Source organism: Haemaphysalis longicornis, unplaced genomic scaffold, assembly GCF_048455015.1.
Source record: "Haemaphysalis longicornis isolate Haplotype H1 unplaced genomic scaffold, Haemaphysalis longicornis Haplotype H1 scaffold_17, whole genome shotgun sequence".
Taxonomy (NCBI): domain Eukaryota; kingdom Metazoa; phylum Arthropoda; class Arachnida; order Ixodida; family Ixodidae; genus Haemaphysalis; species Haemaphysalis longicornis.
This window is the reverse complement of record NW_027526276.1, coordinates 5214975-5232680: the sequence shown is the minus strand read 5'-3', so window position 1 is coordinate 5232680 and position 17706 is coordinate 5214975. Positions and strand designations below refer to the sequence as shown.

Here is a 17706-nt window from a genome sequence, read left to right as displayed (position 1 = left end):
GCAATGCCCACCGTCGTTTGCCGTTAAAATGCGCTAACAGTGAATAGCGCCATGAGCGTTCGAAAAAAGCGGTATAGATATCGACAGCGCCCATGCAATTTGTTGTGAGCGGAGCATGTTTATATTCGCACGTAAAGTATTTGGAAGCTTAGCCAGTGATATACCTCCAGGCCTAGAAACGAAGCTTCACTTGAGTAAGCCGACCTGCGTGCGCACAGGCGTGCATAACGCGAACTTATCTAATATATGAACTACAAGATGATATGCCGGCCTCTGCATGTATATGAAAAGATGCAACACTACGAAGCCAGCGAGAGAACCGCCACCGTCGTTCCTAGCCGTTGTCGCCTGCAGCCCCCGTCACGCCATGAAATAGCTCATGGAACACGTACTGTTTGCTTACAGAACAGGCTCTCAACTCCTGCTGGATGTAAGTGGCACCTGACCTTACCGTTCACCGACAGCTTAGGCGTCCATGACAATGCTAGAGTTTTATTTATTTTTAACGCGTTTTGAACGGCGCGCGTCACTCGACTCAGTTGGCCGCCGGCAGGGGGGCAGCGCGACACAGACGACGGCGGCGACGTTTCGGCGGCTCGCTCGGCTCCCACCGTCATGGCTGCGTGCAGTGGTTCTACGATTCGGTAAATGCTCAGCGGCGTGAAATTTCTGGTTACTTGATGACTATGGATTTATCTACCGGACGACCAAGTACGGCTGGGCAGTTAAGGTAAGTGAAACGTCGTTTACTAGTCCAGTGTATTTAACGGAGCACTGTTGTCGAGCCGGTGCCGGCCCTTAGGACTGACGTTCTGTGTGTGCAACGTATCGCTCGCGTTGGTGTGCGATATCTATCATATCGGCGTTACGCAGATTTGGCATTTGACAAGCGACCTTTTCCGTCTTGTCAGTTATGTAAGCAGCACTTGCTCCAAAGCTTGCGCCGTGGGTTGTGCGAAGTAGAATCATGTGTCAGTCAAACTGACCGCACCGAAAACGCTACCGCCTTGTTCTTCGCTATGAGCCACCCAAAAATACCACTTCCCTCCAGCCTCCAGGTTATAAAAATAATGCGTAGCTGTGTAATCGGCTGAGTACTCTCTCTAGGAGAACTGTACACTAACAAAAAAAAAAAGGTAAAACGCGGGGTGTGCCTTGAATTCAGTCTAGAGCAGGGTATCGGAGTATATTTAGGGCCCCCTAGCAGGCTCCGCACTATGAATGTTTCAGTATTAATGTGTTCAATTATGAGCGTGAATAGTGTTGTGCGTCCGTCAGCCGCCTCGGGAATATGCATTCATACGAATTTTTATGCGACCACGTTGAAACATTGCGCGTATCGTGCCTCGTCTAGACGTTGGCGTGCTACGGACGGATAAACAGCGTTGTTGTAACCAGGTGGCCGCTGCCTTGCGCGCGCTGTAGAGGTCGAAACTTTGTGTAAGTGGCAATAAAATGTGCGTTCAGACTCTCCATGTCGAAAGGGGTTTGCCTTCTGGTTCTCCCATGCCCATCCAAAGTATCATATTCTCCGCGAGGCACTCCTTTCATTTCATTCCTAATTGTGAAAAGTTACCTTGCAGAAGCGCAAGTGCTTCAAAAGAGCATGCCTGTTTTATCTGCGCTGGCTTTTTCGGTAGTGATCCGCGGCCATTGCAGTTCTTCTGATAGATACAAAAAAAAAACAGTAGTGTCGATATTTCAGTGCATTTTTACGAAACCAGGGTGGTTTAAATTGGGAGGATCCCTCAAATTCGCGCATCCCGTAGTCTGGGTGCAGATTCAGTGCGTGGAACCCCCAAACTAAAAAAGGGGTTCTCAGTTCTTTTTCATGTAAATAAATGAGCAGCTGCTAAATGTCTTGTGCATTCCATCTGGGAACGTTTTACCTTCAGACAAACTTCCCTGATATGTAAAGCCCAAGTTTTGCACCCCTGTATACAACACTTGTGTGAACAGACCACATTCCCGCATGCCTCTACACATCTTTCGAGTGGCGTAGCTTCTGAATGCGCAGAGCGTGTATATTTCAAAATAAATGTTTGCCTTGTCATTTTATTTTTTGTGCTATTATTGCGGTAAATGTTACTGTTCTTACCAATAATTCTCAGAGAAATATTAGAAGGATCATTCGAAATATTGATTGCTGATATTCATGCCCCGTGGTTTTTGTCAGTTACGGCATGTTTACGCTCAGCCTAATGTTGTATAGGAGTGATTTTCATAATCTACCCTACAGTGGGCAAGGCAGCCTGGTGATCTCTGTGATTCTGCATGTTGGGTGCACCAGGTTCGAGGAAAATGACTGCGTCTGGCATGTTGGTTGATCATAATCTGCATTTTGCAGGCCATTGGCCGCTTGCAGGCAGAGAAGTTGCTTTGAAGATAAAGAACGGGCACGACGTACTCCCAGTCAATGGACGAGACTTCTCGTGGGACGTTGAGTGTGTTCGGGCCTAGTAAAAAAATGGTGACCACATTGCTTTTCTGCAGTTGTGAATTGTCTTGCATTATGTTCCTTCTTCAATTTCAGTAAGCTGAATTTGCCTATTTGAGTTTAAGGATTGTTTTAAAAAGCATTTGAGCCTTAGCAGTGTTACTACTTTGCTTATAATGTTTTGACACAGATAAGGTTGACTGATCAGATGGCTAGGTAACATAACGAAGTCTAATTTCCAAACTTGCACCATCTTTGCACGCATCTAGATAAGTTATCACTGCTTTCATCATATTGCTGCCTAGAACTGTTTCACTTTGTAATTAAATGTAACGAGGCTTGGTGTTGGCTTTCGGCTAGCGTGATGGTGTCTGCTTAAGCTGAATTTGCCTATTTGAGTTTAAGGATTGTTTTAAAAAGCATTTGAGCCTTAGCAGTGTTACTACTTTGCTTATAATGTTTTGACACAGATAAGGTTGACCGATCAGATGGCTAGGTAACATAACGAAGTCTAATTTCCAAACTTGCACCATCTTTGCATGCATCTAGATAAGTTATCACTGCTTTCATCATATTGCTGCCTAGAACTGTTTCAGTTTGTAATTAAACGTAACGAGGCTTGGTGTTGACTTTCGGCTAGCGTGATGGTGTCTGCTTAAGCTGAATTTGCCTATTTGAGTTTAAGGATTGTTTTAAAAAGCATTTGAGCCTTAGCAGTGTTACTACTTTGCTTATAATGTTTTGACACAGATAAGGTTGACCGATCAGATGGCTAGGTAACATAACGAAGTCTAATTTTCAAACTTGCACCATCTTTGCACGAATCTAGATAAGTTATCACTGCTTTCATCATATTGCTGCCTAGAACTGGTTCAGTTTGTAATTAAACGTAACGAGTCTTGGTGTTGGCTTTCGGCTAGCGTGATGGCGTCTGCTTATTTACTTCGGGGTTTGTTCTTATGTTTTGGCGCATCTTACAGCTTTTTAAACCTGCAACACCGGTTGAGCAAAATAGTGAGCTTGATGTGCTCAGTTTATTATTAGTTTTCTTACCCTGTGAGCAGTTTTGTTCCACCATGAACATGCACATAATTTAACCGCATTTTGAAGCAGAAATATAAGATGTTACAAGTGTCAAGTAAAAAAAGATGGAGGTAGTCTTGTAATAGTTGGCTTTATCCAAAAAACGAGGAGGAGAGCCGTCACGATACCACAGCCCGAATTGGGAGGCTAAGAGGTGTTGACTTACCTAACTAGCTTGTAATTAATATGGAGCTATAACTGCAAATTAGTTTTATGCATGACTAGGATGGCATGCACTTAATGATGGCTAAACGAAGTTATCTTTAACCTTTTTCTTCATGTGAGTGACCGCAAGCCTTTGAACTATAGAGAACAAGTTGCCAGTGGGTTATTCAGGATTAAGTGTTGCAGGTTTCAGGTTTCACATTTGAGTTCTTCACCAGGGGCTCTTGGCCATGGCATGTTTTTTTTATTTTTTCAAAGCAAGGCTTCTTTGGGCTTCATAATCACCCACGGCAACTTAAATTACTAGTGTGGATGTGTGCCCCCTCTCACTGAATGGTTAGTCTAGCAGCAGACATCACATCTGGAAGTGCGGTGAAGCATGGTGATGGTGATGAACAGTAAAAAAGGAAAAAAAAACATCATATGGCCCACCATATTTTCTTTTTTCTACCGGGCCTCTCTTCATTAATGATCTCCACGTGTGCTCTGCTGGTTCGTTATGTCAGGGTGACGTGGGCATCGAAACAAACATGCTTATTCTCATCTTAGTGCTTAGAAAGCTTTTACTGCTTTCCAGCTCTGCACTTTTTCCTCCCACTTGTTTGGCAGTTCCAGTTAATTAGTACATGTGGACATAAAAAAAAGCTGGCGAAGAATCGGACAAACATATTTGACGCTGATCACGCTGCAAGCAAATGGCTACCAATGAGGGAGTAGAGGAGAATAACCTTTGCCGGCTGCAGGCTAGTCTCGAGAATGTGCACCTGCTTCCAGGGCTTTCTCGTAAAACAAATTGGTGGCAGATGTGCGGTGACAGTAGAATATGCTACTAAGATCCACCGCACTTCTGTCCTGATAATTAGTGCCTTCTGGTGCACAATGCAACAATTATTGCCCATAATAGCATTGCTTGGAGCAGACAGCTAACCACACGGCTGACCATTTTTCTTAGGAACCTACGTGGACTTTCAATGCATTGCATTGGGCCTTTATGTTTGCATTTGAACTGTTTCAGTATATTGAGCCTGATCCTCATTTGTATCTGCTTTTAGCAGTTGCAGTGCCGGTGCGACCACCACCAGGTTCGCTTGCTGGAGGAAAGGTGTTGCTGGAGCTGTGGTGTCCCCTCTTCCCTTCCTCCCTGAGCCAGTTTTGAAAATGTTTGCAGCTGTAGATGGGCAGGTAAGCAGAATTTTTTCCCTTGTCGTTGCTGTACACTAATGAATCATAAGGAGCCAAAAAACCAGAATTTAGCCTGCAATTTAAATCTCGGCAGCACTTTTCTTTTAACTTACCACTTCAGCTGGATGCATGACCAGCACTCAAGAGCAAAGTTCTAAGAACAGTTATTTCTTAGAAAATATTGGTTCTTAAAGTACAACTGCACTTCAATTTTTGGCCATGCAAGAATGCTGTCTAATAGTCGACATAAAAAGAACGGTAGCGTCAGCAACTGGTTTAAAACCTGATTGCACACAGCACAGACGGTCCAATAATTGGGGTTTGGGTTTTGGGAACCGATGCTGAGAACGGCAGCCGCTCCCGACAGCCTGCAGATACGTGCCGGAAGTGGCTTGTTTCGCACTTTTCTTTCTATGGAAGAACAATACTTTGTCGTGGCTAATTATGTTGTGAAAAAGCAGTGAAAAACGTGTACAGTAAGAAGTGTAACGTGTTCCTACCACACAAGTCGCAGTAGACAATGTGGCCTCTGTACTAGCCTTGGCGCTTCGAGTTTACGAATAGTGGCCTGATTGCAGCAGCTATTTGTAAAAGATGAATGACCTGGTTTCAATCGTGTACGCATAAAAATAACCCGCACGAAGCAGTGATACAGCACTCCAGAGTTTTACCGTCACACATTTCAATAGCTGTCCTGCAATAAGCTATTCTATTAACACTGTTTTCTCAGTTGCATGTGCTCGGTTATGGCTTACTTCAAAAGCATTAAACAAACATTTTGGGTAGATTAGAATTTATTTTAAGAAGCAGATTTGGTTGTTGCGGATGCGGCTTGCTACATTATTGTGTACGCGTAGGCCCGGCCAGAACTGGGAGCGCTGAAGACCAGCCGCCGAGGTGGGCAGTCGTGTTTGATCAGCCATTTCATACTCGTGGTGATGATGGCACTGATGATGATGATGGTGCTAGTACAAGACTTCCCCCCTGGTGCGCAGTGTGATAAATAGAAATGAAAGCACGTTATGGTCAATCTGCCAGTATATACTCATAGACACTGGAATGCTGGACTACGGACTGGCTTTCATGCAGCATTTTTCTCTCATGCGCGCTGTTTGAACAGTGCAACTGTTGTAGCTGGCTGTAATGTGTGGCGCTAATGCGTTTAAAATACCCAAAAAATGCCGAGCTCTCGTGAGCGTGTGCCTCGAGTAACCGCCAACTGACCCCTGCATGCAGAGTGCCTTTAGCAAAAAAAAAAAAGCAAAATGTTGGAGGAGTGCCTCGGGTTGCCTAGCGACCAGCAACGCCACAGTTGCTAAACACCTGCTCCATGAAACCTCGACGCAAATCGAGGAAAGCAACGCATGCGTCGTGCACTTAAGCGCACCACTGCGCCCCAGCTGTTGTCAAGTGGCGCATGCAGTGCTCGTCAAAAGGACCACGATGATATTTTTGCATATGATGACTACTACTACCACAGTGCAAAGCATCGCGGAACATGTAAACAGACAATTTCAAACTTGTACAAACGTGTGCTGCTGGGTTCTGCAGCGTTCGCGTAGAAAGAAATCCTGCAGCTTCACTATGGCTCAATCCTTGCATGAATTAGTGCAGTGAAAGAAGCCAAATGTCGGTGAAACATTAACATTAATCAACTTAATTAGCATCCCAGACACCAGACCACACAGCCAAATGGTTGAGAGCAAAGGAGTTCAAAAAGTTCTTTAGCAAACGATTGTCCCTCTGTGCTCTCCATTACCCTTCGAGCTGCATTAATTGATTGTATGGTGTATTCACTGACGCTACAAAGGCGATGAGGCACACTGTAGTGGAGGGCTCGAGATTAAGTTTGACCACCTGGGGATCATTAATGTGTGCCAAAATCTTGGAACATGCACGCACTTATGCTTTTCACCTCCAATTAAAAAAGTGGCCACCGCACACATTGGGCTTCATTGCAAAGTTGGTTGGCACGCATACGTTGTACATTCTTTCATCACTGAGTGGTCATTCCTCTTTTGGGGTCTAACGACGACACCGAGCAAAAAAAATTTTGCTTCCAATCCACGCTTTAAAGGTGGTTGGAAAGCAAAGCTGCAAACGACACCCACAACAATTGCCCATGCCGTCACTTGAATTCACAAACGTGGCAGTGCAAAGAGTGAAACCACATATTCTGCCAGCCGTTATCTGGAATTCACGGGGGCGGCGTCCCGATTGCAGCAGTGTTGGCCATGGCCGGGCTAGAGCGCCGGACGCCGCCGCTGTATCCCGGCCGTGCGTCAGCAAAAAGAAAACGGTGACGAGAGTTTTTCTAAGGGTGAGACAGCGGAACCTCATCATTCTGATGATCTAGCTAGGGGCTACACCACTGCACGACACAAGCGCAGACACCGAAGCAATTCGGCATGTGAGCTTAGTGATTCCCATTTATACCGATAACTAGTTAGCTTAGTAAGGTTGAGAATTGCGAGAAAGCTGAGGGAACTTTTATAATCGCTATTTATCAGATCCTGTTGATTCTTTTGCCTTCTGTAATGCCTGTTAAAACATAACCAAATTTGTATTCAGTAATTTAGAAAACAGAGTCCCATTTGTGGCAAGCACTGCGCAAAAGGTAGCGTTTCTCTAGTGACCAGATGTCTGTAAAGGGGTCTGTACATTTTGTTTTCCTGCCCTCCAAACCAATCCTAAACGTACCTTTGGTGTATGGCCACTTAATTCTGTCGGATCTGGGTTACCCAGGAGGTGCTGTAGAGCAAGTTAGAAAAGTCGTGTGAAGGAAGCGTGCAATGTACGCGAAGCTGCACAAGAACAGGCCCAAACAACCGTCGCTAAAGCAGATGACAAAGCCAACGGAATGGTTTAGCCAACGTGCCCACCGGGGTGCACAGCTCCGAAAGCAACTCCGGCATTCGGGGAACGCTGGGTAATAGCGCCCTTTGCCGCTCCATCTACACAGTGCTCCATGAGTGAAAAGGGCCCTCCTCCTCCTCCTCAGCCACGTTGGGAGTTTCTTGTTGCGCACTCCACGAAGAAACCGTTGGCTGGTAGAGGCAGAAAGCTTTCTTTTAAAACTTGTCCGCATTTCAAAACAACTACACATAATACTTGGCCGAGTTTCCAAGCATAACCAGACATAATCTTAGTTTAACCAAAATTAAGCTAGGTGGGGCGGCCGGCTTTGCTCTTTGCCCATCTACGCGCCACTAGGGTAAAATTGGCCGGGAATCCAACCCATGCCCTTGTGCTCGGCAGCGCAACGCCTTAGCCACTAAGGCGGGTGTGTGTTATCTTTTGGCCTACCAAATCTTCAATAGTATAGCAGCGCAGTGGTTCGCAGCCATGACTGCCCCAGTGACCCCTTCTTGGCTTGCGAAACAGTGGGGACCACACGATTGAGCATATGTTGATCGGTGTCATTATGTCAACCGATTTGTACTTGTATGTACAAGTCTTCGAACAGTTATATGCTGCCTTAGGTAGGCCTTTTTATCTCTTGTCATAGCTGGCATGTTGTGCGGAAAGAAGGTGTTAAAATATGCACTATGCAGAGAAACTAAACATACATGTAATGCAGCGAGGCCACCTTTTTGCATATCAAGAAAGTTCTGGCAAAATCGAGAAAACAGTGGCAGGGTAAAAGTTCTGAAAGAGGCTTCACGGACCCCTGAAGTGCTCTCGCGGACCCCCTTGGGGTCTGCGGACCCCCATTTGAGAACCAGTTGTATAGCATGTTGCAGAGCACGACAACATTTATTTGATCAAATCTTTGGATTTATGTGACCAGTAAAGTTTGGTTACATCATTTAGCTTTCTAATAAAGTAAGGTACAACCTCAACACAGGATATAGTACTTTATACCTGATTCAAAGAGTGCAAGTTGATCAGTTGGGATTTTAAAATTAATTGCTTTGTTTTCTAATTGCAAGTGCAGATTGGTCCAAATGTGGATGTGCCTGACGAAAAATGGACGTGGCTGATGCGGAACACATCCTATGGAGACTTCTGCCTCGATCTGGCAACCCTACAGAAGCGGCGGTACAGGATGGACAGGGCAGACCTTCTACAGCATGGCATGGGCGATAGAGAAGACAGCATCTTTCATCAATGTGGAACTTGAAAAAGTATGTGAACATCTATATTATCGTGCGCTTTTTAAAAAAATAGGTAAAGATTACATTGTCAATTCATGTAATATTTAGAGCATATAAGATGTTTCCAACTGGCTGACACGCCGGTTTTGAGTTGGTATTTTTACTGGGGAATAGGTATTAATTACAGAAAAAAAACCTGTTCCCAGCTCTTCAACTTGAGTTCAGGCTGAGGGGTAGTTTCTAGTTAAAAAATGGGAGGGGACTTCAGACATTTATGATTGTGGGAAACAACACGCTGGAAAAGAACAGGACAACAAAAAGGGGAAGAACACTAGTCCTGACTCGAACTAGTGTTTATTAGGCAACAGAAAGAATGCGCATATACATGCAACTATGCACCTGCACAGAGGGAGAAGAAAAGACGGATACAGCTTTGCATAGGATAATGCGCTAAAAAGACAAGAAGTTGGACGAAAAGGGGTGTGGAGAGGGGCTGACAAGTCACATGAGCATATGGCCAACTAGCTTGGCTTTTTTTTTTGTGGGACGTAATCGAGGTCTGGCTTACGCAGTCACCTTTATAGACCATAATTGCCTGGCTCTCCCTGGGCGCAGCATTTTTCTGTGATCAGTGTGCTGCCATGCAAGCACTTTGTGGGGGAATGTGGGCACGCCAGCTGCCGCCCCCGCAGCGTGGCATCGCTCGCATCGTGGACTGCATATCGTGCGTCTCGTGTGGCTTGAAAATTGGTAAGCGCCTTCTTATTTGATGTATCATGCCACAGTTAGCTTGTTCACCAGAGAGCACATTCAAGGAAAACGAGAACTAATTCTTATGCGAGGCTTGACCATGCTGCACAGACTGTGAATGCAGTGTGTGGCATGTTGTTTTCGACAAAATCATGACTTGTGTGGCTCTATTTTGTAGTGCCAGACTTCTTGATGCCCACTGTTGTACCCGGGTTATTACAGCCGCTTGCTTTCTTTTTAAATCCCACCTCCAAGTCACCATGCCCTGCGTGAAATACACTATGTATGGAAGCTACCCGTTCAAGCATGACTGCGCTGCTGTTGACTGCACTAACAACCAACACAACTGCAAAGTCTTCATGCAAGAACTAACCCACAGAAATAGGCGTATAGATATCGTACGATGGTGCAAACACACAGAAGCATAAGGAAGAAAAGACACAGAGCTTGCATGTTTTTCCTTCCTTCTGTCTGTGTGTTTGCACTGTTGTACGAAATGAACTTAGCCAACTCCCCCAATTTAATACTTTACTCAAGCGTATACATGTGCGAAGTCTATAAATTTTCTGGAGGCTTGCAGCGCTGTGCAAATGGGTCTTCATGTTGAACCGAAAGTACTTCCTATCCAGCAGCTTGGCACGAGCAGCAAAAAAGAAAAGGTGTGGCACGCCAGTTTAGAAAGCCCGTTTATTGACCTAAATGCAGTTGCAGTCACTAACTCAGTTTTTCTAGAAGTTAGCTGTGTTTATTTTACGAGGCCAAGGTCTGCGAAAATCAACCCTTTGCTTGCGTTGCAGCACGGGTATGTGGGAAGGGCGAGTGTGCAGCTAATCCCTCGAATATGGCAACGTCACCTACAGCAACTGACCACAAAAGGGTAGTGCAGCAAAATAGATCCTCACAGGCCACAATTTGAGCGAGAATGATTGACAGCACGCTTGTAAATACCCAAAGTCAGCAATGGACGTCAAGGGGGTCAGTAACAGGTTTCTGGAAGAAACATGCAGCCACACTTTTTTGCTGTTTGTGCCAAACTGCTTGATTCACTGTTTTCAGTTCAGCGTGATGACCCATTTGCACAGCACCGTGAGACCCAGGAAAATTTATAGGGTGATTAGACTTCATGTAGGAGTAAAGCAGTGAATGGCACACTAGGAGTGAAGTAAGCAAAAATACGCAAGCGATGTGTGTCTTTCTATTATGCTTCTGTGGGTTTGTCTCATTGTATATCTATACGCTTATTTCTTCAGGATATTTTTGCACTAATATTTTGTGCTTGCATTGCTTGTTAGTGCAGTCAACAGCGGCGCTGTCACACTTGAACGGATGGCCTCTGTGCATGTGAATTTCTGTCTGAGCACGGGACTTAAATGTGGGAATTAAAAAGATGGCAAGTAGCTGTAAACACCTGGGTATAACAATGCACATTAGAAAGACTGGCACTACAAATTGTGGGCTAACGTACGGGATAGCAGAGGACCCTGGCTAGCTTCGCTAGAGAAAGTGCTACGAGCCGTACACTAGCCCTGAGGAATCCGAAGACTCGCGCACGGGTTCGGCTTCGGCGCATCGCATGGGGTCACGAAGAGGTCATGGCTCACGCGATGCGCCGCCCGCCCAAAATGGCGGCTCCTGGTTCGCGAAAGCATGTGCAGGCAAGGCGTAGGGAAACACAGGTCCCCACAAAATCGAACCACACAGTTCGTGATTTTGACGAGAACGCGCAACACCCTTCATTCTCGACATGCGACACGCTGTGACACACTGCATCTGTGTGCAGCGTGGTCAAGCCTGGCATAAGAATTAGTTCTCGTTTTCCTTGAATGTGCTTTCAGGCAGTAAGCTGTGGCATGATGACACATCAAATGAAAAGGCATTTACACATTTTCACGCCATATGAGACGCACAAAATGCATTCCAACGTGAGCGGTGGCATTCGGCTGGGGCAGCGGCTGGTCTGCCCGCAGTACCCACAGGAAGCAGCCGGACGGTGCAGCCCAAGGAGTGCCGGAATATTTTGATTTATAAATGTTAATGTTTAAGGCTTCTACTATAATCCTAAGCATCCGATTTCTATGCTCGAAGAGCCCCTCATTATCACCGAATCGAGGTTTGCATGCACACTTTTCTTCACTGTGCGGGTAAATTTGCATACGTGTGATGTTTTATCGTCTGTGGGTGCTCTTTTCAGCAGCTCCCATATGCCCCACGTACACTGTTATGCAAGAGAGCAGTATCTGGTAAACGACACGCATTTTACAAGGCACAAAAGCACGCGTGTGCTTGACTTTGGAAGTTGTAAAACTGGCGTTATGTGGACGCTTTTTGTTCACCAACGAACAAAGCCTGCCTATTTTGTTCTTAGCTGAGAAAAGGATTTGCACGCCATATCGAGACCCCACATTTTTCAGCCCATGTGCCATCTTGTGCATGTAGGGCATGACCGCACGTTTCACGAGTTCCTTTGCTGAGTTGTCTTGCCGTACATGCACAAAACGGCACGCAAGCAAAAAATGTGGGGTCCCTATATAGTATGCAACCCTTTTACTCAGCTAAGAACAAAATAGGCCGGCTTTATTTTTTTCATTGGTGAACAACAAAAAAACGTTCACATGGTGTAAACACACGTGTGCTTGTTGCCTTGTAAAATGTCTGCCGTTTACCTAATACCGCTGTCTTGTGAAGGAGAGTACATGGGGCAGGTGGAGCCCTTCTTAAATGTAAGACTAGAAGCGCACTCGGGGACGATAAAAGATCGCACGTACGCAATTTCACCCGCAACTTGCAATAAGTGTGGGTGCAATCCCTGTTTCGATGATAGCAAGGGGCACTTCGAGCTTAGAAATGGAATGGTTAGGGAGATACTAGAAGCCTTTTACGTGAACATTTAAAAAGCTGACTGCGTAAGCCACACCTTGATTACGCTCCACAAAAAAGAAGCCAGGATTGTCGGCTATATGCTCAAGTGATTTCTCAACCCCCTCTACACACGCTTTATCCTGTGTTTTCTTGTTTTTCAGTGCAATATTGTTTGCAAAGGTGCATCAATATTTTCTTCTCCCTCTGCGCCTGCGCGCACCTGCATGTGTTTTTCCATTTTGCTAATACAGGTTGCGGGTCAGCGCTTGTGTTAGGCCTCTTACTGTTATACTATTCCTTTCCACGCCCTGTGGTTTCAGTATGTTAATGAAAGGCAGAAAATATTTTTGGTGAGAACTATATTTCCCGTAGTTTTTTTTTTTTTGTCAATGGTTTTCACTCGTTCATCCTTAAACCAGGCTGAGTTCATATATCAGAATAAGACGGCGACTCAAAATGTTAATAAGAAGGAAAGAGGACGTTTTATTGCGAACAAACAAAAAATGGAAGGTCTGTGTGAGTTTCCTTGACCAGATATGTGGCCTGCCTTCTACTTTCAGAATCCCCTGGTGAAATGTGCGTCAACTATGCCCTCAAGTACCTGTGGAGGTTATTTACAGAGGCGAGCCGCCGTGAAAAGAGGGTCTGTGCACAATAAAATGAAGCTGTGGTGTGAGCGCACGGTTTCGCATTACTTTTTCCACATTAAGCAGCAAAAGTGTCCCGGCAGCCACGCATTCTATGCATATTCTGTCAAGACGGCTGCCATTCCAGAAAAATTCACGACCCACTATTCTCCCTGTGACGTCTATGCCCGCTAGACGGGTATGCCGCCATCTGTACCACCATGCCCCCCAAGTGACGCCTAAGCCCGCTAGACGGGTATGCGACCATCTGTACCACCATGCCCCCCAATAGTGCCCGCCAATGCCCGCCAGCGGCGTGCCCGAAAGTGCCCGCCATTTGGCATGGCGGGGTCTCCACTACAATAATCCACTATTTTGACCGGCAGCAGCTTCCGCTATGCCCGGCGTGGCGGGATTTCGGACAGGGAAGTCGCAACTGGGCTAGTTGGTATTACATTTAAACTTCTTGACGGTAGCGCACTTACACAAGGACACTAAGTAAAGAGACGACAAACCACAGCGCTGACTCGCAACTGATATTTTATTAGAATAAACTGATAATAAAGTAGCTGCAACCGAAACCTGTGTGACCACACATCAGACATACGTCACAATAAATCGTGTTATTTCCAAAACGTGGCAGGAAGGTACAAACTCTGGGGATGAAGGCTACCGTTTTATATTTACACTAGGGAGTGATTTAAAAATTGAAGCTCACATTCGCGTAAATGAATTGAAGGCACACTAATGAACGGCACCCCGTTTTTTCTTTCATTTTATGCCTCGATTATCTCGCCCGTCAACTTCTTCCTGTGCACCCATATTATCACGGTTTCCTGTAAGCCAGGCTTGCATTTGCACTCTGAAAAGGTCTGAGCTACGTGCGAGTAGGTGTGTAGGTGTCCCCTTCTTAAGATCATTTATATTATATTTATATTGCGAGCTGTAGTAAAGGAGTACTGACACAAAGTTGTTACGGCGAGTTAGCTTCGGAGATAGATTGATGTGAACATTTAAATCGTCTGCAAAATATCAGTGGCAAACACAGCCTGGAACATGTTTAACGTCACTTTTAAAGTGTGCGAAACACTACCAAGTAGCCAGCGGAGGTGCTTGCGCCACCGGAATTCACTACATGTGGAGTAAATAAACAACACCAAATATGTTACGAGTTTCTGTTGGCCGTCTCCGCACTACCGACGTTTTTCGCTGGCCTACCGCTCCGGCCGGAGGTCGGTGGTTGTGCTCTCGGGGAACGAAAGAACCGACCTGTTGCGGTGGGGCGTAAGGATTTTCTTGGCTCATAGGGCAGCGCGCGCGACCTAAATTCTACAGTGATTCCAAGGACTCTATCTCTATTGGTTTTCTTGCACTGGACGCGAAAACGCGCCGTGGATACGGAAACCGAATTGAGCGAGCCGCATGGTCGCCATGTAGGCACCGGCTTTGGCCGCGAAGTGGCTAAGCCCGGCGCAGGTAGCTCGAACGATTGTTTGTTACCGCTCCATGAAATTGGACTTATTCCCAAATAAGGTAGCACATACGAGAACGGATGTTTTGATGCGAAGGCTAATCTCGTTAAAAATTGTCTTCTGAACCGCTAACTATAGATGCAATCGAATATTCGCGGCAATTCCAAGCCTAACACATCTATAGGCAGACCTAGAGGCAGACCGGCCGGTTTCTTCCCGGAGCGCTTCTTATCCAGCTAGAGCCTGTACGACCAGATAATATAGTTTGACGAAGCGGACAGCAGGATTGCCCTTGGAATAACGGAATAGGAGCCACTCCACAATTTAATTTTGCTCAGTAAACTTTCTTGCACGTTCTCCACTTCCCCTCCCAGTGCCTCGAGCGTTGCGCGTCGTTCTCTAGCCGCGGCAGCAAATTCCACTCGTGGAGCCTGCAACACCTTCACGGTCGCCTTCTAATTAACCGACGGAGTAGACCAGTACAGGTATGTGCATTAGAACAAAATGACGCCGACGTGGAATTGACACCGCTGCGGCAGCTCTCCTCTGTGATATCGGCCCGACAGGGACGCGGGCAGCTTTGTTTATATCAAATGCAGCCTTTTACGGCACCTGCTTAAACCTTGACTGCGACTGGCCGCATTAAAAACGTCTCCTATTAAACAACCACCACGCGCTGCTGCAAGTGATCTACATGATAAATAGGTCATTCGGTACTTATCACAATGAAAAAAAGGCAAAATGTTTGCGTCACTGCACCTTTAATGTAGCACTGATAGTACACAAGCAGTCTTTAGGAGGGAAAACCTACTCGCACCCGCGCGGTGGCTCAGTTGGCAAGGCATTGGCTGCTAAGCAAGAGGACGCGTGTTCGATTGCCGGCCGCGGCGCCCGGTTTTCTGATAGAGGCGATAAGCAAAACCGCCAGTGTATTCAAGGTTTTGGCGCACGTGAAAAATGCCCAGGTGGTCAAAATAATTCGGAGCCCTCCACTAGGGCGCACCTCGTCGCCTGCATTCCGTTGTCACGTTCAACCATAAAATAAAACAACACGTATACTCGCACGTGGCTGAGCTCGCTTCAGTGTGAAAACCACAGCCGGTGTTCCAGAAAACAGATATACTATCTGTGCAAAGGGACACGTAGACACGGGCGATTGTCGAACGATGTAATATAAAAAAGGCGGTGTGTTGCTTGAGTGTGCCTTTGGTTCTTATGCATGAAGGCGACTTTAAAATTTTTAAATCACTCTGTAGTGTAAATATACAACACGCGCCCTCATCCACATAGTTTTTATTGCCTGCCACGTTTTACAAATAACGCAATCGGTTGTCACGTACGTATGATGTGTGGTCACTTGTGTTTAGGTTGTAGTATTTAAGTGTGTGTATGTTGTAAATGAAGTCTTTTTTTGTCAGCTCCGTGATTTGTTGTCTCTTTTTTTAGTGTACGTCTGTAAGCGCTCTCCCATCATGATGTTCCAAATGTCTATAGGTTGCATCCATCGAGCTTTTAAGCTCACAGCATCCACAGCGCTTTCGGGCGAGAAGACAGGGTGACCGCTTCAGGCTTGTTGAACCACAGCGCAAACGACGAAACAAAGGACGAAAGCAAGCTGACTAAGGAAGCGCTGATTTACTTCGGGATTTTATTTATCCAATAGTTCGAAATATAGACGAAATTATCGAAAACAAAACATAAAAAAACACATGAAAAAAAAACCGGCATGAAAAAGAATATGGCCAAGCACATCAAATCACCAACTCGTCCAAGTTTTCACGTTGCTACGCTTCAGGTCTTATGCATACTTCGCCACCCTATTTATAACCCCTTTAAAGGGACTCGGCCAATTTTCGTCGAACCTTTTCTCTCTTTCCTTCGCGCCTGGAAGCATTGTGAAGGTTGCAGTTATGGCCACCGCAGAGCGGCACTCGGTGAATCGCTCGTCGCAGCCAACCCAACTGCCGCTTTTATTTCTCATGGTGACTTTTTAAACGAAGCTTCAGTGTTCTGACGAGTGGCGTCTGTAACACTAGTACGGGTGAAGTCGACAAAAAATGTCTTTTACGGTCGGAATCGAACCTGAGTTCCTCGCGTTATGAAGCCGCTCTCTATTCGATAATTCCATTTTGACATTGTCGAAGGGGTTTGGATTCGGACAGGAGTGAATAGATGTGCAAAAGTAGAAAAAAATACTGCACCCCACCGTGAAAGACGGCGACGTTCCGTCGGGCGAAAAATCCGCGAGTAACCATCTTCGTGGTTTGACTGACGGCTGTCTTCAAGAGGCCATGTCGACAAATGCATGTTTGTTTTACTGGAAAGATTTGATGTTTTATGGTGCGCCCAGCCTTTGTGCGGCAGCAAACGAAGCTTTATTCATAGAGGAATTATTAAATTATGTCTAAATATTTATTCTGCGGGTAAATCGTGTATTTCGTGACGTCTGCAATAATGCAACAAGGGCTGATCTTCAAGTAAATTTATTGCGCTGTTTATTCTGCAGTTGCTTTGTTAACATCACTTCTCCTACATGGCGCCACCACACCACTCGGTATTGCATCCAGACTCGCTTTGTTTCTAACCGTATTCCACGTGTTTATCATTTGGTTCGGGTGGGATGTGTTCGTTTCATAAACCATTGAGTATCCTCGACAAACCGGGTCAAGTCAGACAATAGACAGTTTTAGTTTCACTTCGGTAGTATCTTCGCGTACGTAGATGTCTCACGGATGATAAGGGCGCGTGGTGAGAATTCAAAGGGTCGTCTTGAGTATCACTGACGTACGTGAGGTTCGACGTTTTGCGTTGTGGTCTTTACAAAGCTTCCACACGTAGAGTTGACCAACATTCGTTGCCTATCCCTGCCGCTTCGCAACGGTAACAGTTTCGTCGTTAATTCCTAGGTGCGATATTACGTATAAGGTGTTGGTTTTATGTTCAATTTGCCTATTCTAAAGCCAACCAATAGTTCCAATCTGGAAACAGCTATTGTTTTGTAGATAAAAGGGCGATTTTTCAGCTTTTAACTCTTG

General features: G+C 45.7%; 1 long non-coding RNA gene across 1 annotated transcript; it reads left to right on the top strand.

The window, feature by feature from the left end:
• Nucleotides 1–228: 228 nt before the first annotated feature.
• On the top strand, nucleotides 229–13254 carry LOC144166359 (uncharacterized). Its single transcript, XR_013321656.1, has 5 exons — nucleotides 229–730; nucleotides 2348–2470; nucleotides 4738–4867; nucleotides 8805–8994; nucleotides 13134–13254. It is a non-coding gene; the product is annotated as an uncharacterized LOC144166359 (long non-coding RNA).
• Nucleotides 13255–17706: the final 4452 nt, after the last annotated feature.